This window comes from Vulpes lagopus, chromosome 3 (assembly GCF_018345385.1).
Source record: "Vulpes lagopus strain Blue_001 chromosome 3, ASM1834538v1, whole genome shotgun sequence".
Taxonomy (NCBI): Eukaryota; Metazoa; Chordata; class Mammalia; order Carnivora; family Canidae; genus Vulpes; species Vulpes lagopus.
Window position 1 is genome coordinate 28,812,181 of NC_054826.1, and position 24,866 is coordinate 28,837,046.

A 24,866-nucleotide genomic window follows, 5' to 3' on the forward strand; every position below is an offset into this window, starting at 1 on the left:
CCTCTCTCCCTGTCTCCCTCTCTCCCCCGGCCCCCCTTCTCTGGCTTAATGACTTCCACATGGGCCTCTGGCAGCTGGAGCCAAGCCTCCCAGCATTGTCTGAAATCTCCAAATTTAGAAGAAATATGAAAATTGTCAACCACTCCTTCCTTAGGGGGTAAAAGCAACATTCGGCACCGGGGGCAGGTCAAGGCGAGGCAGTCACGTGGCAGGCGCCCGGGCCAATGGGGGGCCCCGGGAGGACTCAGCACCCGCCTCACCCCAACACCGGGCTCGCCTCTTCAGCTCATATAAGGTAAAAGGCAGAGGGGCCTCTGTGGCCAAGGAGCAACAGGCAAGGGGCTAAGGGGAGGGGGGCCCAGTGCCAGCCGTTTAAAAATGCCCTGTGGCAGTGAGGGGTGCCAGAGGCCCGGTCAAGTTAGTTGAGAAGCAATGACACCCCCAACAATCCCCTAAATGAGCTGACCCCCGTATCCAGGCTGCAAGGAGCCACACCTGGACCAGACCCCAGGAGAGGTAAGAACCAGTGGCAGATATGAGGTCTGTGGAGGGGGGTGGAGGGGTGCGCATCTGTGGCATCCTCCCCAGGGCGATGCTCTGTCCAGGGGTCTGGTCCTAGCTCTCTTGCTAACCTGCTCTGTGTTTCCACTCTTCTGGGCCTCAGTTTCCCCATCGGGACAGGGGCTGGACTGGATGATCTCTAAGTGCCCATCCTGCCCTGACCAGATGGGCAGGATCTATGGTTCTGTTGGCTTGGAGGACTCCTCGTGGCTGCGGTTACATAGCGGGTGGGAGCAGCAAGAGCGGTCAGGGTTACTGTCCTGCCGGCCCCAGCCCCACTGCCATGCCCAAGTCTGGGCCCGTCTCCCTGGCTTCTCTGGAGACACTGCTTCTTCCTTGTTCTGTGAGGTTGGATTTCACAGCTCTAAGAGCCTGGGGCTCCTGGCAAGGAAAACTGTTTTCAAATAATGGTTTCAAGAAGCAAAGCTAGAGGCATAGTTATGTCGGCTCAGGCTCCAGCAGACGGGCAGAGAGGCGGGAAGGCCAGGGTGCTGGCCGGGGGAGGGGGATGTGGGCCCCAGCCCTAGCTCTGCCTCTCACTGCCTGGCCCTGTGGCCTTAGGCAGGCACCCTACTGTCTCTGGGCCATCTGTACCATGAAACCATTGGATGACATGGTCTCCATGCAGGATGTGGCTCCTTGAGCCCTGTTGGAGCCTAAAAGGCAGCCAGCATCGAGAAGTTTCCCCAGGAGCCCCTGAGCGGGGTCTGCCCTTTGACCATAGGCTCAGTGTCTAAACAGATGCCTCATGCCCATGGGAGCTCTCGTAGGCTGAGCCTCAAGTGACAGAAAAGAGTGGAAGGGTCTCTGACTACAGGCTTGGCCAGAGGAAGGTCAGCCCACAGCCCAGAGGCCTCAGGATGAGTCTGACCCCAAAGCAGCCTCTGGTGCGGAAGGCGCTGGTCTCTGGATCAGGAGGTGCAGGGCCTCAGAGTGGGATGAGGATGGGATGGACAGCAGAGGCTTTCAGGAAGGGTGATGTGGTGTGGTGGGGCCTCGGAGGAAGGCAGGAGACGTGGGAGGCAGGGCTGTGTAGGGGCAGACCCTGGGATCAGCACCAGAGGGCATGCAGGCAGTATCGCTCTTGTGAATATGCTCTGGCCACATCTAGGGCCCAGAGTGGACACAGTCCCCCAGTGCCAGCCCACCCAACACCCTCACCTGCCCCCTCTGATCACATAAGGCCTGAGGCCACAATGGTCCAAAAGGAGACGCTGGAATCCAACCGCTTGGGTCCAATTCTGGCTTGTTTACATATCAGACAAGTCACTTGCCATCCCTGAGCCTCAGCTTCCTCCTCTATAAAATGGGTACGATCGTGGTTCTAACGGCACTTGGTTTTTGTGAAGAGTGAGGGACATAGGCACACAAGAGCAGGGTACATGGTTCTGGTGTTACATTACCACCAGACCTTACTCCCCTTGAGGGGCAAGATGATCTTATCTATGTTTAGAGAGAAGTGGAAAGGAGACCCAGACCCGGAGTGCTCGGAGTTCCTAAAGGGACAGCAGGGTCTGGAAAGAGGCAGGAGGCATGAGTTCAAAGGTCTGAGGTTAAGAGGCCCAGAAGAGGGATCAGCTTGAGATGCCTAAAAGGCCAGGTGAGGTCTCCTTTCCTGCATTTATAGCACAGGGGGTGGGCAATGTGTCCCTAAGTGTGGTGTCTGAACCACTGTACACTCATCTACTGACAGGGAGCCCTGGATGGGGCCCCAGGAACCTGCATTTCAAGCTCCCAGGGAAATTCCCACACATGTGGAGTTCTGGAAACTGCTGAGCTGTCAGGCAGCCTGGGACCCTCGCAGACACAGCTGAAGCAACTAGATCCACAATGAGAGAGTGCTGCTCTGGGTCATACAGCTGATGACAAGGCTGGAGCAGAAGCAGCCACCCTGCCCAACCCTGGACTCCACGGTGGTGGTGCAGATACGAGAATTTTCCTGCGATCGTTACTTTCTGGGCATTACCTAAGGCCTTTACGTGAATTAATTCACTTAATCATCACAACAACCCAATGAGGTAGATGTAATCACGATCCCCATTGTACAGATGAGAGAACTGAGGTATAGAGGTTAATTGGCTTGCCTAAGGTCACACGGCTCATGAGCTCTTCGGTCTGGACACTGGTGCCAGTTGCCTCAGCCGCTGTCTGTCCATGGCTCTCCCACCCCCTGCCCTGCCCCTCGGCCACTGCACCCTGGAACTTCCTGCAAACCCTCCGGTGTACCTCATGAACATACACGGAGGATTTCCTGGGAGCCAGGCACCACGCTGAATGGTTGGTGGCATCATTTGTTCCTCCCAGGATTACCGAGAGGCAGGAATCAGCATTGTTCTCTTATCCCTAATTTATAGAGCAGGAAACCACTGGAGCTTACCCAAGGTCACACAATTAGAAAGTGGCAGAAGGGATTTAAACTCAGCCTGCAACTCCTAAACGCTTGCTCTTAGCCTGCCCACCCCGGCACCTCCGAGAGCAGTGATGAGGAATCCCACTTCAGAAGAGGAGACCAGGCTCAGAACTTGCACCCAAGTGTTCTAGTTCATTTCAAAGCCATTGCTTTCCCTTCAGCCCTGCTGCTGCCCCAGGATGGAAAGACCTTGCTTGTCACTGGTCCCTAAGAGCCACACTGCCGCTCTTTGAGTAAAATCAGCCCTTACCAGACTGGCCAGTTGTTGGGAAGAGCTGATATGTATAGCCCTGAGGAATAGAAAGTTCCAGGCCCAGGGCCACCCTGGACCCTCGGGGCTGTATCTGATTCCCCTTGTAAGCCTCAAGGAGTTGGGGAGATAGTCTCTGAGGTTCTCACCACCCGGCTATGCCTGGGCTGTGCCTCAACTACAACTTTCCAAGTGAACCATCCCCAGGATTCAGGGCCATGAGGTGGTGCAAAGAACCATGATAAAAAGCTTTTCTAACTGCTTAGTTATTGTGACTGTCCACATCGCCTGATGCCTAGGAGCCAGAGTTTCTCTGGAATTTATACCTAGAGAGAAAGATTGCTGGGTCCTGGGGTGCATGCCTGTCAACTTTACAGGAGAGAGCCGGTTTATTTTCCAAAGTGGCTGCACCAAGTCATCAGGTGCATACGAGCATCCTCCTCCTTGACCACACTTAAAATTGTCAGATTTCTGGAAGTATATATATTATACACTTTATTTTGTATCTATCAAATTTGTATAATAAAGAATGAGGGATCCCTGGGTGGCGCAGCGGTTTGGTGCCTGCCTTTGGCCCAGGGCGCGATCCTGGAGACCCGGGATGGAATCCCACATCAGGCTCCCGGTGCATGGAGCCTGCTTCTCCCTCCGCCTGTGTCTCTGCTTCTCTCTCTCTCTCTGTGACTATCATAAATAAATTTAAAAAAAAAAAATTTTTTTTTAAAAATAAAATAAAATAAAGAATGAAAGGAGGGCGCCTGGCTGGCTCAGTCAGTACATTATGCAATGCTTGAACTCAGGATCATGAGTTCAAGCCCCATGGTGGGCCTAGAGTTTACTTTAAAAAAAGAAAGAAAGAAAGAAAGAAAGAAAGAAAGAAAGAAAGAAAGAAAGAAAGAAAGAAAGAAACAGAAAGAAAGAAAGAAAGAAAGAAAGAAAGAAAGAAAAAGAAAGAAAGAAAGAAAGAAAGAAAGAAAGAAAGAAAGAAAGAAAGAAAAGGAATGAAAGGAAGAAACAAAAACACTACTCACTACAGTCCAACATGGGTATCTAGAAATGTGCCCTGCATGCACCAAGTGGCAGAGCGTCCAGAAAGCCTTGGGGCAAGAGCGGGCACTGCCCCTGTGGCCTTCCTCCAGCTGGCAGTGCGCAGGATGCTCCAAGCAGAGGCCGCCTGCCAGGTCATCGGCAGGAATTCGGGGGGAAAGGGCCCACAGTGGCTGGCACCTCCCAACGGCCTGTCTAGACAGGCCCCACGGGGCTTCACCACGCATCACAAGAGCCGGCCCCCTCCCCGCTTGCAAAAGAGGCTATTTGGCAGCCAAGCTTCTCCACCAGAAACTTAGTGTCCAGTTCAGAGCATGCCCTCATGCAGGGCACAAACCACCCGTTCTCATGGCCCACGGAGACCAACTCATCCAGGCCCCTTATTGTTCAGATGAAGAAACAGGCCAACATCGGAGCCACGGGGCTTTCAGAGAGGGGGTGAAACTCTGTCCGAGTGAAGAGTGGCCAGAGGGGGGAGGCTAAGATGCAAAAGGCTGGTGGTTAAAGGTGCCAAGTGGCAGTCAGGCCCCCTGGGTTTGAATTCCAGATGTTCCTCGTAGCCACTGTGACTTGAGACATGCTAAAAATTCCCGTCTCGTCGGGGTATTGAGCGGGCTAAGACTCCCGAGGCCCTCAGAGCAGTGACTGTCACACAGGAAGTGCTTGATAACAACTAACTGCTAAAATGTGATGACAGTGGTGTCCCCTCCCCCCGCCATGTCCACAGGGCACACGTCCCGAGCCCCCCAGTGGCCTCCTGAAACCACACATAGCGCTGAGCCCTATGTGCACTGCTCTTCCCTATCCATGCATACGTACCGATGACAAGATTTAATTTATACATTCGTCACAATAAGAGACGAACAGTACCTAATAATAAAATAGAACAATTATAACAATCCACCGTGATAGAACTTATGTGAGCGTGGTCTCTCTCTCTCTCAGAATATCCTACTGAGCTGCACTCACCCTCCTTGTGATGCTGTGAGGTGAGAAAGTGCCTCTGTGAGGACCTGGCACTGTGACGTAGCCGTGGGCTACCGCTGGGTCACCTGCTTCTGGGTGGCAGGCAGTCGCCCACGAGTAGCTGAAACCACAGAGAAGTGAGGGGATTGTGTCCTAAACGCAGCTTCTTCGGGAGGGAAGGAGGCACCGTAGTGGGCTCCAACTCTTCTTCCCCCTACGGGGCTAAATGGCCCTTGTTCCTTCAAAAATAACAATTGCAGGGGCGCCTGGGAGGCTCAATTGGTTAAACGTCCACCTTCGGCTCAGGTTATGATCTCAGGGTCCTGGGATGGAGCCGCATTGGGCCTCCTGCTCAGCAGGGAGTCTCCTTCTCCCCCCTCCCCTCTGTCTCTCTCTCCCCCTGCCTCTCTCCACCGCTCGTTCTCTCTCTCTCTCAAATAAATAACAAAATCTTAAAAAAAAAAAAAAAAAATGCCACATACCAAGTCTTCCCAAGGGCCAGGCCTTTTGCCCAGTGCTCTCTAAGGCAAGTACCGTCGCCTCTCTGGGGACCCAGAGACTCAGAGAGATTTAGTCCTTTGCCCAAAGTTACACAGCTTGTAAGAGGCTACGCTAGAGCTCAAGCCCAGGTCTGGCTGACTCGGGAACCATGCACTTCTACTGCAGCAATGTCCCCAGTGCGTCTGTGAGCAAGAGCGAGTTCTGGTTCCAGCCTGCCCAGTGGGACCAACCCTTGGCATTTGGAAAGGGGACCATCTGAAACCTGGTGCCTCCTTTCCGATTAAGTATTGTTATGGGGAGGAGATAGAGCCAGCCCCCCACCTCCTTCCCTACGCTTGCTCAGGGACAAAAGTGCAAACCGTGGCCAGACTTATCTTTTTTGTCAATGAGCATGGATTAGTGTGGGCTGAGTACCTGAGGACATCAGTCCTGGGTGCCCCCGATCCAGCACAGCCCATCAGAGATTTGAGGAGGGGGCAGTGAGCTAGACTAAGGCTGGAAGAAGCAGCAAAGCCCCGGCTCCTCCCCACGTGCCCATAAGGGGGTCACAAGCCTCAGTCCAAGGCCTTCTGAGTGGCCCTCCCCTGCCCCAAGCCATGCTCCAGGGGACATAGTAAAGTCCTAAATTGGGAAACACATTGGGCCCTGTGAGCTTAACAGGGACACTGCTCAGCTGCCACTAACTCCCACTCCCCACCATCCTCCTCCTCCTCCTCCTCCTCCTCCTCCTCCTCTTCCTCTTCCTCCTCCCCTTCCTCCTCCTTCTCTTCCTCTTTCTCGTTCAGGCAAACGAGGATGGGGGCAAAGTGTCCAGAGGGAGGCGGCCATCTCAGGATGGCATCTGTAGTGGCCATGACAACCACCCCAGCCGGTCTACCAGGCTCGAAGGCCACTGGCCGGTCGACCCAGAGATTGCCAGACTTTGAGCATGCGACCTGACAACCCCATTGGGTCCCAGGGTGTCGGCTGAGATAAGCTGGAGCAAGACGGGGAGAAAGGGAAAGAGTCATGCTCACTCTGACCCCAGCTCTGTAGCCCACACACTCGGGGAAGTTCCCCGTGCCTGTGGGCCCTTCGGGCTGTGATGGTCCATGATTTGGGATTGGAAGGGAGATAGCTCGGGCCATCCCACGTCTGATGGTGGCTGCCCAGACTCTCAGGGAGAGGAAATCTGGGTAGAGGTGGTCAGAGCAGTGGGGGCATGCTTAGGACAGACAGAGAAGGAGGCAGAAGGCTTTCCAGGTGGAGAGCTCTCTGTGCGAAGGTGTGGAGGCAGGACTGCAAGGACACTTAGAACAGCAAACAAGCCCATTCGCCTGGGCCAGAGGGTAGGTCTAGCAGCTTGGTGAGATTCGAGGCTGGGGAAGTAGGGAGGGTTTGGTCATGGAGTGGCTTGAGTAGCCTGCAACCAAAGCCCCCCAGAGTGGCAGAGGTCTTTCTTGGGACCCATCTCTGGGAGGACATCCCTATCTTTACTTAGCTGGTTTATCTCCTTGCCCTCCCCAGGCCAAGAGCCCCAGTGCAGGGGAGACACCTGGGGATCTGGGCACTGGTGGAATTAGGAGGGGTTGGAAGCCCATGGGCTGTAGTCACCATCTCTAAACTCCTGAAGAGCTTTCTAGGGAACAGGAACTTGTTCCTTGTAGCCCTAAAAGATGGGCCGTGCTGCCCCAGAGAGGCCGATGTCATTGGGATTTTAGGAAGGAGTCTCCAATAGTTTGTCCAAAGAGAGATGAGGTGATTGGGGAAGAAGTGAGCTCCCCATCACCAGAGGTATGCAGGCTTAGCATGGACACTATAGAGAGCAATCAAACATTAGAGGAGTCTGGGCCTCATGGCCTTTCCCACCACCAGGCTGGGACTTCGCATCACAGCTCTAGCTGCCTTGGGACAATCCTACTGGACTGAGCTCTCCTGCTGCCTGGATGTCAGATTCCCAGCTAGGCATGACATCAGTTCTGCCCTGACTTCATAAGAACCCTCTAGGGACCCTCCTCCCTCCCACTTCCTTTCCCCCACTGCTGCTTTTTGCCCTTCCCAGGGAGCACCAGGACTGACCAGGGAGACCTGGAGCCTGGTTTTAAGACTGGGTCTCCGGGGAACATTCAGCCGATGGCCTTCCACCCCAGCAGGAATGAGGCAGAGGGGGCCAGGGTCCCTGGGAGCTCTGTTCACACGCCCCAGAGAGTCTACATGGAAATTCCAGGAAGGTCACAGGGAAGTTTCCAATTTAGAACAAGATACTTTATTTTTGTCCCCCTTTCTCCCCTGTCCCTCCTTCCCCCCACTAGTGGGTGGAGGTGTCACAGGAGGCTGGAAGAGGAAAGCAAGCCTCCTCTTTGGGCTGAGTCACAGAAAGAATGAGTGTGGAGAGATGAGGTGTGGGCAGATGGGAGGGAAGGGGAGCCACCCAGGGCCTGGGGAGGTGGACATCCATGTGGGGAAGAGTAGAGGGGCGGGCAGAGTCAAGGGGAGAGCCAGGCCTGGGCAGTGTCCTAGGCAGTGAGCACAAGGCGTGCTGGACACTCAAGACCAGAGATCTATGAGCTGATTCCCTGAATCAGCCTGGGTTCCCAGAATAGACAGAGGGTCTTGGGATGCAGGCCCCCAGAAACCTCAGGCACTGGGTCCCCATATCAGTGGACTAGAAATCTACGGAGCAGCACTGGATCCATCTCATTCATCCTGGTGACCCTGGCAGATGCTTGGTAATCATTCCTGGTGTTGAATTTTAAACTCATAGGCCATAATCCAATTATAACTAAAAGGAATCTTCAAGAGCCTCAGGCCACCTCCTCATATTATAGATGCAAAACCTTGAGGCCAATGGCAGGCAGGGACTTGCCCAGGATCACACTGCCAGAGTGTCTGCCTAGCCGTGGGCATCCTTTGCCTCTTCCCTGCTTCTCTCCTCAAAGCCAAGGGGAGGGGACAGAGGAGAGGAAGGTGCCCCACCAGGACATAATTATCTCCACGAAGCAGCCAAAAGATGATGGTGTGTTTTGAGTTCTGGCTGCCCTGTTCAGGAAGGCCCTTTTCCTGGCCAGAGAGAGTCCCCCAAATTGTTGGCTGCTGCAGATGGGAGACCTCCTGCAGAGGAAAGAGCCCACGGCTGGGAGGGAAAGCCCTTGGTTCTATTCTTGGCTCCACCTCAAGCTTTCACATAACCTTGAGCATGACCATGAGCATGAGGTCTTTTCTGGCCTCCGTGTGTCCAGTGAGGAGTTGGCCCCAACCAGCTTAAACAGTCGGAGGGTCCCACCCATGATCACCTCAGTCTCCAGTGAGTTGCCATCTCCCTCTGTCTTGGTCCATTTGAGCTTTTTGCCTCAGCACAGGAAGTAGGCCAGGCACAGGAAGAAAGCAGCAGCCTGCAGGTTCCCCTCTGCCTGGGAGCAGCATCCTCTATGCCCAAGCTCCGCCACCCAGCCTTGGAATTCCCAGAGAGGCAATAAGCTAAGAAGGCCCTTAGGATTACTCCAGTGAGGGAATCTGAGACCAGAGAGGTTCAGCAGATTGCTCAAGGCCACTCAGCAAATCATGTGCAAAAGGGAATTCCTGGACAGGGCAGCCAGAACTCAAAACACACCATCATCTTTTGGCTGCTTCGTGGAGATAATTATGTCCTGGTGGGGCACCTTCCTCTCCTCTTTCCCCTCCCCTTGGCTTCGAGGACCCTGGAGGGAAGCAGGGAAGAGGCAAAGGATGCCCATGGCTGGGCAGCCACTCTGGCACTCTGGGGAAGTGAGTCTTGGGTCTCCTGATGCCCAGACCAGTGCTCTCTCTGCTAACCACACTGCCCTTTAGAATAATGAGCATGTAAGCTGTCCTCATGTATTTACCTTGACACTTCACATGTCCACACAGGGATCCTACAGTCTCTTCCCCTCTCTGGGATACAGTTTCTTCTAAAAACAGGGAGATGAGGTAGACCAGATGTCTCTCTAAGGCCTTCCACCCCATCACAAGGGCTCCACCAACACCCCAGGGCTTTCCAGTGTGATCACCTCAGCCCTTTCTTCACAGAGGATGAAGCTACCCAGGGCCAGGCCATCCCACCAAGTCACAACCCCCACCCAGACTGTCCCACTCCAGACCCCAGGGCTGGGCTTCATCCAGAACTACAGGCTCTGGCCCAGCTCCCCCTCTGAGGATCTGAATTTTTCTTACCATAAAAGGGCAAGCGTGCCTCTCCCGGCCCTGCTGCCAGCCCCGCTGGGGGAAAGGCTGAACTATTTTTAGAAAACTCAAGGGTTTGCTCCTGAACTCAAGATGGAGCTTGTCTGAGCCTGCAGCTGGGAGCCCCTTCCCCATCGTCCTCACCCACCTTCTCTCCCTCTTCCCCCTCCTTGCCTCTCACCCCCTCTTCCCCTCCCTGCCTCTCTCCCTTTGGCCCTCACTCCTAGTCCATCTCTCCTCCAGTGTGCTCCTCCTCCCCTCTCCCTTCCTCCTCCACACTTCTCTCTCCTCCCTGGTCTCAGAGCCAGCTCCCCTCCCCCAGCTCCCTCCTTCAGCTCTTGCTTCGGAGGATGGAGAAAGTAACACATCTGCACCCCCATCCCCTTCTTAAACACTATTTACAACATAAATTCCAAACATCCGCCATCTGGTTCTAGGAAGGGCCAAAAGATATTTAGAAAAGGAAGTCATGATTATTCCATCTTCAAAGCCAAAGGAACTTAAGGGCCCCCTCTCTCCCGCCTTCCTCCCCGGGCCTCTTTGTTAAGATCTAACAGATTAGGATCACTCAGTGAGTAGAAAGGTCAGTTCCAGCTGGGCCTTGGCCTGCATCACTTTAAGCTCATTGCTTCTCCTGCCTGCACCTCAGTTTCCCTATCTGAGCAATGGGCGCACAACTAGGGTGCCTCCGGGACTAATGTTCCAAGTCCTGCTGTATAAAACCACCAGCTCCAGGTCCCCGGGGCCTGCCCTGGGCTGAGCAATAGGATGGGATGAGGGCAGTGGGAAACAGAGCTAGAGGCAGCTGGGGGCTCTCCTTCTCTCTCATTCCATGGAGCTCCGTGCAGACCATTCACCTTCCTTCCCACTGACACTAACACCACGGGGGTGGGCTGGGGTCGAGCTGTCCCCTCTATCTATCTATCCATGGAATCCAGTCCCCTCCCCACCACAGCACAGTGAGCCCCAGAGAAGGGAAGTGACTTGTCTACAATCACACAGCAGGTCCACAAGGTGACCTGATGTCAAACTCACTGCTCTCCCATCTGACACATTCCAGAAGAAACCAGCATCTGATCCAGGAAGCATCACTCAGTCTCAGCAACCCCAGAAGTCCCAGTTCTTTGCAAAGTGGACAGAACAGAAGGCAGAACCAATCCCTTTATCATGTGTGCGTGCATGTGTGTGTGTGTGTTTATATTTTAAACAGCATGCACGGGAGAAAGACTGTGGACAAGAGGCATAACCACAACCAAAATGAGAAGTCTCCTTGCTTCTGGAGACACACAGCCTTGCCAAGGCCCACATGCCTCCACTGACACTGAAAATGCTTTCTTTGCTCACAACCCCCTTTCCATAAAAAACTAACATGGGCCAGACAAAATGCCATGAGACACTGACTCAGGTTGTCATTCTGTAAAAATCGTGCCAGGAATAGTCTGGTCTAACAGGGGAGCCGTGAAAATATGCGTTGGGCTGCCTGAAGCCAATCCTGAGCCTGACACTCATTAGCTGTGTGACCTTGAGCGTGTGCTGTAATCTCTGGGAGCCTCAGTTTCTTCACCTGTAAAGTGGGAATGTCAATGGTAGCTAACTCCTAGGTGACTATGAGAAAGCCTCTGTACAAGAAAGTACTTGGCAAGTGTGCAGCACATTGAAAGCTCTTGTTATGATTACAGCATGTCCCAGTGTAGGTCACTATGTGGTGGCTATTGTCACTGACACTGCCTGCCCCTGTTTTTGTTTTCCCTGGGGGGTCAGGGTATATGAGTGCATGGAGATCCTCTGCCCCCCACTACTTGGCTCCCCTGGAGCCTGAGCACCTCGAGGCAGGTCTGGGCTCCTGGGCTGGGCAGGTGGGGGCCCCTACCCTCTCCCTGTCCTCCCTTTTTCCTCCATCACTCTCCATTCAGCCTCAAACTGCATTCCCAGGGCTGGCTCAAAAGTCCCCAACAGCAGCCTTCCCTGGGGAGGAAGTAGGGAGCGTGTGAGGCTAGTGAACTCAGCTGGGGTGTCAAGGGGATGGGAGGGCGTCCTGGGAACAGAGGCCCAGAGAAGCCGCATAACAGAGGGGCCCTGGAAAGGGGCCCCACATGGTAGCTCCCACCCCAGCTTCCACATCTTCTCTGGATGCCTCTCTGGACCTTTGCCCTCATCCTTCCTGCTTCCCTTTCTCCCATGCCTATGCCTCACTGTGAGTCCAGCCTTGGGCTAGTGATGGAAATCGCAGCCATTTATGTGGGCTCACTACGTGCCAGCAACTGCGTCTGCACTTGACACGACTTCATCTGACCTTCACAGACAAGCCCGAGTCAGGAGAGGAGCAGCCACTCGCTCTTGATCACACAGCTAGAAGGAGCCAGGCGCGAGATGCAGTGCAGATCTGCCTGGCTCCAGGGCCTGTCTTCTCTATTCTTTGCAAATATATGGCCAAAACCCTAGGACCCTAGAGCCCAAGGGAAACACAGCCTGGGGGAGCCACGTGCCTGAGGGGGCCAAGGAAGGGGAGCTGAGGGCAAGGAAGCCTCTCCAGAGACAACCCACTGTGGGCATGGGTTCGCGTGGTTGCACGGAGCCCCGACCTCAGCCCTCTCCCACTGTGGTGCCATCTGGCTCGCAGATGTGGCCCATTCCCAGGCCCTCGTGTTCCTTGGAAACTAGCAAGGCCAGCAGAGGGCACAGCGGCTTTTGCAATGACCGTAAGGCTGTGAGCTTTGTTTCAGGGTCATCCAGCCACTCCGGCTCAGGGGGCAGCTGGATGGAGCGTGAGCAGCCCTGGGTTCAAGCTTGCCTCTGGTTCTCGCCAGCGGGTGATGAACCCTGGGCACATTGCAGGGCTGCTGGGAACCTCAGGCGGGGAAATTACTTCTACCTCTGGCCTCTGGAGGAGGTTGTGACGGTGCCCTCAGTTATGGAAAGAAGCACTTTGTGGGGTGAAAGCCTTGGGCAGCTGGAAGCAGTCACAGGCGGCCCCAAGGCTGGCCTTTCAGTCTTGGCCACTGTGTTAACCCCAAGTTGTGTGTGTGTGTGTGTGTGTGTGTGTGTGTTTAAGATTGTATCTATTTATTCATGAGAGACATAGAGACAAAGGCAGAGACACAGGCAGAGGGAGAAGCAGGCTCCATACAGGGAGCCAGATGCAGGACTCGATCCCAGGACCCCAGGATCATGACCTGAGTCAAAGGCAGATGAGCCACCCAGGTGCCCAGCCCAAGTTTTAACTTACCCCTAAATGGCTGCTTTCTGATGTGTGAGCCGGAGGCGGAGTCATTCGTCAGAGGGGGTTCTGGAAAACTTCCTTCCATACCCTTTCTTTCAAGATGGAGCCTTAGTGTGCTGGGGAGGAAAAGCCACCCCTCCTGCTCTTGGAGCTGCTCAGAAGACTGCCTCTGAAAACCAGGCAGGTGAAGCAGGACGGTGGCTGCCTAGGGCCCAAGGAGCAGGCTCTTTGGGCCTCTAAGATCCCAGCAGTTTCAGCCTGGGGCTTCTGAGGATGCGGCAGGAGGCCAGGCCCATCCTCAGGCCCTCGGAGCCCCCGGGAGCCCAGTCAGGACCCACAGGGCACCCCAGCATCCTTCTGAGAGGCAGTATCCTTGTCTCCTTCAGGCCAGGGCTACTGGCTGGTGGGAGCCCCTCCCAGAACCTAACACTGGAGGAACAAGCACCCCAGAGAGGGCCCTCCTGAGGACCAGAGAGGAGGGCAGGCCGCAGGGGGCCCTGAGTGCCTTTCCCGGCCGCCTCTGGTACCCACATGCCCACGGCCCCACCTCTGCTGCTGGAGCCTCCTGCAGCAGCCCTGTGCCTCAGGCCACACTCCCCATCCCAGCCCTCAGAATGACAGAGAAACTGGGCCTTGGAAGGGGAAGAGTTGAAAGAAGGCCTCTGCTGATGGAGGGATTGTGGGCCACTGCGGCCGGCGAGGTGTGGGCTGTCAGTGAAAAGAAGTGGAGCCAAAGAAGGGGAAACAACCTGGAGGCAAAAATCCACCCCATCCCATGGTCCCTACAAACTAGAGAAGCAAAGACTATGTGCTACGGAGAGTAAGAGATTTGGAGGACATGTGGAGAATGGCAGCAATCTTCCCTGGGGAGGAGTAACCAGGGTCGGATTCTAGGAACAGGTAGACGGTGGGGTTGGCGAGTCTGGTGACAACAGACCCAGCATCCGGGGCTGGGGTGTGGGCCTGGGGTGTGCAGTGCTGGGCACCGAGTGGGCTCAAGACACCATAGCAGGGTTTTTTCATTTTGTTTTGTTTTTTCCCCATCCATCACATTCTTCTACACTTGCCAGTTCTAGTTCCCTGCACGCGGAGCAGGCAGGGTGAGGTACGGGCTCCATAAGACAGGTAGAGAAACTGAGGCACGGGGAAGTGGAGGACCCCACTCTCCTGGACAGTCAGTTGCAGAGCAGGGTTCTGGCCCCGGATCTCCCGAGGGTTGAAAGAGTGGACGAGGATCCAATGGTGGGAGGAGGACGCAGGGCTCTGGCAAGAAGCTGACACTCCAGGACAGGTGACAAGGCCCAGGCCTGGCTTACATAACGCAGCACACCTGTTCACCTCTGCATGTCCCTCACGTGCAAGCAAACGTGTGCTCCAGCACAGCACGCACACCCGGCCCTCACTCACTAGCCAATGAGCCTCAGAGCCTGGGTCTAAACAAATTAGATTAGGAGGGCTGCAGGCACCTCTTCCCCCGCACCGTCCAGCGCCGACACTGAGCAGGCCTGCAGAGCTGCCAGCTGCGGTCTCTCGGCCACGCTGACAGTCCGTCCTCAGTCCCGAGACCTGCCCCTGGGCCCCAGGAAGAGGGTCTAAGAGGATGCCAGGATGATGGATGGGCTAGCTCAAGAGCACACAGGATGTCGGTGCTTGTGCAAGGCTCGTTTCTGAGCTGTTCCCAGCACCCCACCCCCACCTCCCCTCCCGCTGCCTCTCCCACGATCACTGCCACCAGGGCCCGGAGCCCAGGCCCCGAGCAGATCCACCCTGGATCCTCCATCCCACAACTGGACAAGTGAGAACTGGTCAGCTCAGAAGACAATAGCCTGGGGGACCAGACACAGGCAGGCACTTCACAGGGAAAAAGAACTTATGAACAGGGAGACATGCCCATTATAAAAGTGACATCTCAGGGCTTTCTCATCCATTGTTTTGTTCATTCCTCAGAGTGGGCCTGGGACTGGGAGATGATGCCTGCAGCACAGATGTGACTATTGAGCTTTGCTATTCAGTAATTCCACAACTTCCCTTTTCTGAGCCCTGAGTCTGCTCCAGCCCTGTGTGGGGTACTGGGAGCCCTCAGATGAACAGCTTGGTACCCCCATTGCTAAACAGGACAGTCTCCCTTGGGCTTGGGCTCTGGGGCCTCCCTGGTCTTCCTGGGGAGCAGTCCCAGCAGATGTCATTTCCATATGATGCATGTGAGCAGCTGAGTATTATCACTGACAGCAGCCTTAGCAGTCAGCCCATTCAAAACACAGACCCTGAAGTCAGCCCCAAGTTCAAACCCTGCCTTGCTCCCTTTCTAGCTGGATAGGTGGGGCCAGCTGGCCTCTTCAGGCCTGTTTTCCCTTCTGTGAAGTGGAGGTACAAAAGTTCCCCCTTTGTGGCGTTGTAAGGATTTTTTTTTCAATTTTTTTTACTTTATTTATTTATTTATTTATTTATTTATTTATTTAGCGCTGTAAGGATTGATCAGTACTTTCCATACCCCCATTTGACACAGGGAGAAACAGAGGCAGGAGAGGGAAAGGGCTTGACCAAGATCACTCAGTGAGTTGGGGGTTAAGTCGGGACCAGGTAGGGACCCCCTTCCCCCACCCCTCATCATCAGTATAAATCCTCCCCACTGACTCTACTCCAAGTGGCCTAGAGGCCAGGCCAGGCTGCCAGCCTATATAGGCGACTATGGGGACAGGACCTGGGTCCCATCCTCCACCTCCAGCTCTGCCCTGGCCTCTGCAGCAGCAGAGTCCCAGGTGACCAACAGTGGCCCCCAGCCCTCAGTGGTGGTGGAGGGTGGGGGAGCACAGGGACGGGCTCCCAGCCCGGAGCGGCCTGGCCATATAAGGGAAGGAGCCAGAGAGGCCTCCTCACTCAGGCCTGGCGAGAAAACCCAGACAGCCACTGTTTATTTTCTCCTTCCCAGCCTCCCGGAGCTTCCCAAGAAGACAGAGTTTCCCCCCACTGGCTGGGCTCAGCGACATTTCCTGAAGACAGTGAGGAGCAGGGAGGGGGAATCGGCCCATTCTCTGGGAGCAGCCCCCAGACTGCCAACAGCCGGCACCAGGTAAGAATCTGCCCCGTAAGAGTCTAAGGCCACCTGTTCAACCGTGTCCTTGGACAAAGGGGATACGGAGCCGAGGAGAGCCGGGAGACGTGACCACAGCAGCTGGTGATCAAAGTCGGGTCTCCCACATGGCCCCCTGACCCCCGGACTGGGGACCAGGAGTAGGATGGAGCCTCTCGTGGGGCTACCAACCCCCTTCTCATTCAGCGGAGACTAGGGGTCAGGGTCAGCAGTGTCTGCCTGCTGGGCAAGTAAGAAAGACTCGAGGGAAGAGTTCCCAGGGCCAGAGAGCCAAGAGGACACCCTTCCTGCCTCCGTGCCCCTCCTCCCAGCCTGCCACCTCCTCCTCCAGGAAGCCATCCCAGCTTCCCAAGGGGGTGGGGCGCGGCGGGGGAGGGCTCTCTGTCTTCTGAGACCTTGTCTCTCTCTTGTGTTGTGGCCCTCGGGTCTGCCCCCTATTCACCTTGCCAGGGACATTTCCCCTCTATCTCAGCCTGACGGCGCTCCTCCAGGGCAGGGACAGGGTCAGCTTCAGTGCCTAGTCCCCTCTGCAGGCGGAAGACGCCCTAGGTTTGCTGAAGGGTCAGGTGAAATGGTTAGACCCTGTCCCGAACCCAAAGGATTGGTAAAGTGGCGGGGGGAGGAGACATTCAGCCTAGAGGTTACAGTGAGGGTGCTGGCGCTGGCTGCTCTGAGTTAAGAACCTAGCTCCGCTCCGAACTCCAAGGCCTTGAGAAATTCCTTTCCCACAGAGCCTGGGGGCACAAGGGGGTTAGCACAATTAAAATAGTCAATAAACCGCTGTTCTCATTACAGACAGCATCACCAGATTTTTCTAGGTACAAGGGAACAGAACCACACAGCCCATAGCCAGAGGAGAAGGAGGCAAATAGAGTGCCCGGGTCAAAGGCTGTCAACAAGCCCCTGCCTCTGCGTCAGAGTTTCTCCCACAGGAACGTGGGCCTGCCTCCCATCTACCTCCCGTCTCCATGCCCGGGAGAGGCGCTATCTTTGCAACAATATCCCGAGCCCCGTGCTGGAAATAGCTCTCAACTCCCCTGGTCCAAGCAGGGCTGTGACCTGGATCCATCTCCCTTCTGGTCCTCCACGTGGAGGTGACACCAGCTGGGCCGAAGGTTAAATGCGATGGGAACCAAACCACAGCCACTCAGATAGCCCCTTCTGTATTTTTTTCCTCTATCTGCAAACAATCACAGTACCTCTACATTTAAGATGAGTCATGTGTACCCGCGTATGTTTGTATACTGTCCGTGAAAAACTCTGACACTGGCCATAACGAGGAGATGAAGGTAAGATAAGCAGCAAGAAGGGAACAGTGTGGTTACCCTTCGCCCCAGTGCGGTGGCTTACAAGGTCCTGGGCCTGAGGCCTGAGGTCTGAGGCCGAAGGGAAATGAACAGGAGCTGGGAGAGCCTCAGAGACAGGAGAGCACCAAATAGGCTTTCTCGCCCTTCCTCGTAAATAGAAAGCAAACTGATGCAGGGGAAAAGCTTGCATCACTGTCTTCCACAGGTAGGACTGAGGCCCGCAGACTCCGCAGAACTGCTCACGCCCCGTGCTGCACCCCGGGGCGCCAGAGGTGGTCCGGTGAAGGCTTTGGAAACAGTTGTGCATCGAGGAATGCAGGAGGCTAGCTTTATCAGCTTGGTTCCTGGCCATGGAAGTTTGTCACTTTGTCAAGAACCACCCCCCACCCTCCCACCTGCCCCACTGGCTTCGTACTGAAACCTCCAAGTTGGTCAGGCCGAGCATGTTCCCTTGCGGGGCTGGTGGGGGCCCATCCCAGAGTGGAGCACAGTGTACAGGCTGTGGGCTGTCTAGGACCCCCGAGGTGGGACCCCACCAAATCCCCAGCCAAATGCGCTCTGGAGAGAGTTCCTACGGGAGAACTCCAGATGAGAGAAAGGCATTTCTTGGGCTGGGAATACCTCAGGAAGGGACTGTCCTCCTCAGGAGGCCATGGGGACTGACCTGCCCTCAAGTGGCAGACTGGAGAGAGACACTCTTCAGCTCAAGGCCAGATTTCAGATTTCTAGGAGAGGCATAGGAGACACTTTTTTTTCAAGGAGGAGGTTTTGTTTTGTTTTGTTTTGTTTTGTTTGTTTTGCCTTCTTCCAGCCCTAAGAAAGGCTACCCACCCCCTTAGGCCTTCATATAACTCTGAAAGTATCTGTCATCTGGTATCAAGGCCACCACCGTAGACACCCAGCAAAGCAGGAAAGTCTTCTGAGGGTGCCCAGGAGGAACAGAGGTGGCCCTGCCTGCTTGCTCACAGAGGTTCCCACCGAAGCCAGGTCTCAAGAAGAAAATGAATTATCTACATTGGCCATTCAGTCACCCACCAAATGGCATTGCCTGGGGCCTATCACCATGTACAAAGACCTCAGCAAGGCCCAGGGCCCCCCCAAATTAACAAATGTCGGCACTGCCCCCAGGGAACTGGATACTAGCCCAGTCAGACCCGGAAGCAAATAGCTCTGACACTGGAGATGAGGTTGATGAAAGTAATTCAGTCATTCAACCAATGCTTACTGAGGTCTACACTGCCGGAACCCACTTTCAGTGGTGAGCCCAGGCGGCTCACGGGTGGGTGACACAGCCCACAAGTGTGGTGCAGGATTAGAAGGAGGGCACACAGGGTGTGAGGATGTGGACTGGGGTGTCCTGATGTCTGAGGAAGTCAACGAGGGCTTCCTAGAAAAAAACGGCCTTTTGATACTAGGCACAGGAAGAGGAGGCAGGCAGGGGGTGTGAGGGGAACAGCACAGCACCTGAGAGCCCAGAGATGGTGGGCACGGGAGAAGCGGGAGAGGCCTTGTGGTCTTTGGGGAGGACTTTAGAAATTAGGTGGGAGGAGAGGGAGCACTTTCAGGATCCTAAAGCATGGAAGAGATATGACCATATTTACACTTGAAAAGTCACTTTGGAAGGATGTCTGGGAAGGATGGGGGGTGGACGTCAGGGCGGGTGGGGAGTGGAAGCAGGGAGACCAGGTAGGAGGCCAGGGCAAATGTTTGATGGTATAAAATATCAAGTACCACGACTGTGCTGTTTGGCTCGAAGGTACAGAGCATAAAGGTGGGGCCTGGGGTCCCATATCGGATGAGTCCAGTTATTGGAATGTCTAGAATCAGCGGCTTTCGAGACAGAAAGCCCGCTGCCCAGAGCCGGGGCTGATGGCAGATGGGAGGGGCTGAATGATAAGAGGTCTCCTGTTGGGGTGATGAAGTGTCCTAAAATTGGCTGTGGCAGTGGTTGCACAACTGGGTGAATGTATCCGAAGCCATTTCATTGTACACTTTAAGTGTATATGTGGGATTACATCTAAATAAGGCTGGTTTTTAACAAAAGAGGAGTAAAGGGAGGTGGAGGGTTGGTCCCAGAGGGCTGGGAAGCCAGGCTGAGGCCCTGAGGCTGGGAGGGAGACACGGGGGCAGGGGGGTTGGGGGGTGCTGTGCGGTAGGGCTGTGGCCCCCCTGACACCCCCCTCCCCTGCCTAGGGTGGAGCCCCCGACAGCAGCTCCTGGCACCGAGCAGTGCGCCCTGTCTCCCAGCCTGAGGTGCAGTGCTGCATCTCTGGTCAGTTGGGAGTCTGAGATGAAGCACTGTAGCTCGGGAAGGGAGAAGTTTATCTGCAGCCGTCACCCTGGACTTGGTAAGTGGTGGCAGTGCTTGGGGACACCGGGCAGGATGGGAGAGTGTCCAGTCACCTTGCTGCCTGCTGTTTCCCCAGCAGTGCTGGGGAAGTTTCTGGACACAAGTGCTACCCATGCCACCATCTGCTTCATGACTGTGGCCAAATCCTGACTCCTCTGCGCACCCCAGTTGGACCATCTGCAGCTGAAGTGTTGGGGCGTTGGGTGGTCGCCAGTCCCCGACATCCTGCCTCTGCTGTCTCTTTCTGAGCCCATGGTGGACACCGCTCATCAGTCAGGGCATCCTTTCTTGAAGACATCAGAGGCACCTTCAGAATCCTTCTCCACACCAAGTGCTGGATAGCTACCGTTCATAATCCAGAGCTGAAACCCATTCACCACTTGTGAATTGGACAAATCCTACAAACCCTTGCATCCCTAAAGACAAAAGTCAGTCAAGCTTTGAGTCAGGCTCCTCATTCTTTGAGGGCCTAACCCTGGCTCCAGGCTATTGCCTGAACCAATCCAGGCATTGCATGAAGGTCCAGCCCGTCTCAGAGGCTTGGGACAAGCAAGGAATAGCAGGGACTCACCGGACTCACCATAATGCTATTTAACCTCCCGACGTGCTTGGAAGGTGGCCGGTGTCATTGACCCATTCTAAGACGAGAAGACTGAGGCTCAGTCACCCCGGGGTTGTAGCTCTAATCTGTCTGCTTTTGAGTTTGTGTTCTTAGCCGATGCAGTGCGTGTGATTTGAACACACACACACACACACACCAGGGGTGGGGGAGCAGGAAGAGACCCTAATAAATAAATCCAGTCTTCTCCTTTCACCTTGGGTCACTTTTCACAAAGACAGACCTAGAGGGTTTCCACTAAGCCCCTGGGCTGCCTTCCTCCTCCTCTCCTCTCCTCCTCCTCCTCCCCACCTGCATCTGTCACACCTCATCCGGGAGGCCCTCTCCTCTCCCATTTTACAGCTGAGGAAAGCCGAGGCCGAGAGGCTTGCAGGAGATCCCCAGGAGGAAGCTGGACACCGCCAACCCCTCGGGCCCAGGGTGTAGACTCAAACCCTCCCTCTGCCCCCTGTGGTCATGGAGGGAGCGGGGAGGAGGGAGAGGGCTGGATGCCACCGGGTTTCTGGTCAACCACGTGGCCTCTGACTCCAGGCAAGGTACTTTCCAGGGCGCTTGAGGTTGCCCCCCCTGCCCCGCTGGAGCGGTCACCGTGGCACCGCGCTGACCTCTGTGGAGGGCGCTGGAGGCCGAAGAGGACTCTCGCGTCCCGGGGACGTGGCAGCGCCGTGTCCTCACGGTCCAGTTTTCCCAGGAATCCCTTAGATGCTAAGATGGGGATTCCTGGAAATACTGTTCTTGAGGTCATGGTTTAGCAGCGGGACTCACCTCCCCGCCCCACCCAGACCTGGCCCCCCGGGACCTCAGCGCACCCTCGGGAGGAGGCCGAGCAGGAGGCCGGGCGCTGGAGGTAAGGGGGCTCACGCACGTTCTGGACGGTGAGGTGCTGCTTCTCCCCGCTTCGTCCAGTCCATTCCGTAGCGTTCCTCAGAGGCCACCTCACCACGGCTGTAGTCTTGGGAAATCTGCCCGGTGAGGACTGATGGAACCAGGTCACCATAAAGTCTGAGCCTCTGCCCCACTTCCCAGCACGCCCTGCAGTGGGGGCCGCGATGGGGTGTCCACGTTATGGATAAACGCACATGAGTTTTTAAGTTTATTAAATCACTTAGGAAAACCAAGAACCTTAAGTCTTAGTTCGACTTGCAATGCAACCACAGAAAAATGAAAACTTTTTTTCATCCAGAAGACAAAAAAAGCTCAGCGCGCCCTCTTGTGGTGACACCTGCCTCTATTTACCTCCAGAAGCACGGGGGTGCTCTGACACACACACCGGACACATGCCCCGACATTCCTTTTGCCCCAGTCACATTGCACCAGTGAGCACATCAGCCTGCCCATCATCTCATTACCTATGATCCTCCGTCACTTAGAGACCAGTCCTACTCCTACAGCCTGGCTTCGGCCTCGAAGCTCTCCGTGCTGGGTGAGGCTGAGAGGTGAAGTGACCAGCCCAAGGTCACCCAGGCAGCCAAACGCAGAGCTGGAATTGATTCCAAGTTCAGTGGCCTGTGGCAATTCCTTAGCCACAAGCAAAAGCTACAAAAAGAAAAAAGAAAAAGATAACTCTGTCTAAAGAGACAAAGGAAATGCTAATGACCCAATGCCACAGACCCAAGGTGGTCCTGGTGCTGCACTAGAACTTTCTGCAAACTCCTTCTAGTGCTTTCCAAGGAGTCGGTAGGGAGAGTAGGTGCCGTGGCCCCAGAATCCTCACCAGTGTGTCTGGTCCCCATACTCCCAGGGACCAGATGGCTCTCACATGTGGCTCTGGCTGTCTTCCTAGCGGACCATCTTGAAGACATTTATGCAGTATGCGAGCCCTTCCCCCTCCTCCACGGACTGGAGTCGGCCTGACAGTAGAGAGAGCTGACTTGCTCCTAATAAATGATAATAATAATGTCAGTGAAAATAATAATAATAATAGCATCATTCATTGACTGTTTACAACTAGCAAGACACTGTGCTAGACAATTCCCAGGCATTGTCCCATTCAGTCCCCACTACAACCCAGTGAGGTAGGTTCCATCGTTTACTCCATTTCACAGATGAGGAAGCCAAGGCTCAGAGAGGTTAAGAGACTTGCCTAAGGTCACCCACCTAATAACAAGCTGGGATCACATCAAGTCTGTGTTTATGCTTTTCACCTGCCCTTGCCCCCTCTGTCCCGTTGGCCTGGCCTATCTGGCAGGGCAGTCTCCCTGGGGCTCTGGGGCTGGGGGGGAGAGGGTTAATCAATCCTTCAGTGAGACCCAAGTGGTCCGACCTGTGCCTGTGGTTCTAATAAAGCACTAGACCTTTGCCTTGTGTCCTGTTTCTTCCTGGGAACACGGGGAAAGGGGAGGAGGAGAAGGCAGGGGAAGAACCTGACAGCCTGTTTTAGTTTGGGCTGTCGTAGCAAAGAACCACGACGCGGGGAGGGGCTTCAACAAGAGAATTTTATTTTCTCCCAGTTCTGGAGGCCAAAAGTCTAAAATCAAGGTGTCTGAAAGGTTGGTTTCTTCCAAGACCTCTCTGGCTTGTAGACGGCTGTGTTCCCCGGGTGTCCTAATTCTGTCTTCTGAGCCAGCCAGTCCTATTGGGTTAGGGACCACCCAATGACCTCGGGTAACCTTGATTACCTCTGTAAAGACTCTCTCTCTAGTACAACCACATTCTGAGTTACTGGTGGGAAGCGGTTAGGATTTCCACATGAATTGGGTGGCGGTGGACACAATTCAGCCCAGAATACAAGCCCAGCTGAGAAAATCCCCAAGTGCTTTCACTTTGCCAGCCATTTCCAGAGGCCACCGATAGACACCAGTCAGGACCCACATCGGGGCAGTCAGAAGCCCCAGGAAGCTTCCGTGCTATGTCTAGGAACACCCGGCTCTGGCAGGTTAGAGAAGGAAAGAGTCCCACGGGGCAAGATCCACTGGGGTGGGACCGAGGCACGAGCCGAGGGGCCTAGCCACATGGCGACCTCTCCCCTTCAGTCCCAAAGGTGTGACTGACCAGATCAAACAGGAAATCACACCTCACATAGGTGTTAGGGTTCAGAGCAACTCTGGACTTTAACTGTACCGTAGGCACCATTGGCCAACACTTGGGGTCATTTTAAATACAATCACTTCCCCTTTAGCATGATCCTCCAAGCTCTGCTACATTTTGAGGGGGAAAAAATCCAACAACCTGACAAACAGCCACTTACATCTGACAATTCCCAGATGCACAAGGCCTCCCCACGTCTCTCCTTTGCAGCCCAGGGCAGGCCGGGAGGAACCTCTGCCAGCCTGCACCTGCGTCCCGAGGAGCCACGGGGAGGGGGTGGAGGAGACAGGCCGAGGGCAAGACCTGTGGCTGTGTGCGCTGTGTGAGACACTCCTCCCGTCCCTATGATACACTCCCACCCCCAGTTTGTTCGGTTTTGAAACAGGACCCAGTCAGAAGCTCGTTGGCCTTGTCCTTGCTGTGGTTCCTTCTAGAACTCCCAGTGCACACCCCAGGGAACTTATCGCCAGCTAAGCTGGGCCTTCCTGACAGGATTCCACACTGTGGATTGGGGGTGGACGGGAGTAACAGCAAATATGTAACCGAAGGAGGACCCGCTTTATTCACCTCTGTGCAACTCTCCTGCCTTCACTGGGCCGGACGGGCACCGGGGCTGGGGCTGCAGCAGCCAACAAGGCAACCAGAGGACCCCGTGGTGTGAGGACAGACCATCACACACACATAAACGTGAGCTCGGGCGCTTCCCTTGCAGAAGTTCAGCACTGAGACCATTTCTGAACACAGCCCTAAGGTAGCAGCAGTTTTCAACACATCCTAAATGCCACAGGCCTCCGTCCTGTGGAGAGGAGGAAGTGGCGCCCCTGGTGACAAGTCCAGTGACATATCTCAAGGACTAGAGGCCCAGGCTCTTCCGGTAGGAGAGTCTACACCTCCTCTGACTGCAGGGGAAACCTGGCCCCAGTGCATCCCTGAGGAGTGGCTGAGGGGGCACGACTGGGGCAAGAGGAAGAGGGTGCCCTCTTGTGGTCCACCCTGGGAAGACAGCCCTGCTTGCTTCGAAGGACTTCCCGTTATTACTTTTATCGATGACCATTAGCAGACACATTTATGTAGAGTTTTGCATTTCAAAATGCACTCTCCATCACATGACCTCATTTGTTCCTTGCTATGAAGTGCAGATTGTCATTTACTTTTACAGAGGCCCAAAGAGTTTAAGCAATACTCATTAAAATAGTACTACTACTACTACTATTACTAACAATAATAACATCTGATTTATTGAGCCTTTACTCTGTGCCTGGCCCTGTGAATTTGTTTTACACACATTATCTCATTTGTGAGATTTGTGGTGGTCCTTACGGTACAGATAGAGAATGT

At 54.8% G+C, this 24,866-nt stretch overlaps 1 protein-coding gene and 1 long non-coding RNA gene across 2 annotated transcripts in view; one reads left to right on the forward strand and one right to left on the reverse strand.

The window, feature by feature from the left end:
* IL17B (interleukin 17B) overlaps nt 1-5,842 on the reverse strand; it is a 40,738-nt gene extending 34,896 nt beyond the window's left edge. The window contains exon 1 of the mRNA XM_041747875.1: nt 5,238-5,842. The gene's annotated coding sequence lies outside the window, so the exon portion shown is untranslated. The remainder of the gene's footprint in view (nt 1-5,237) is intronic.
* On the forward strand, nt 127-22,799 carry LOC121486717. Its single transcript, XR_005986721.1, has 2 exons — nt 127-516; nt 16,064-22,799. It is a non-coding gene; the product is annotated as an uncharacterized LOC121486717 (long non-coding RNA).
* The last annotated feature ends 2,067 nt before the right edge of the window (nt 22,800-24,866 follow it).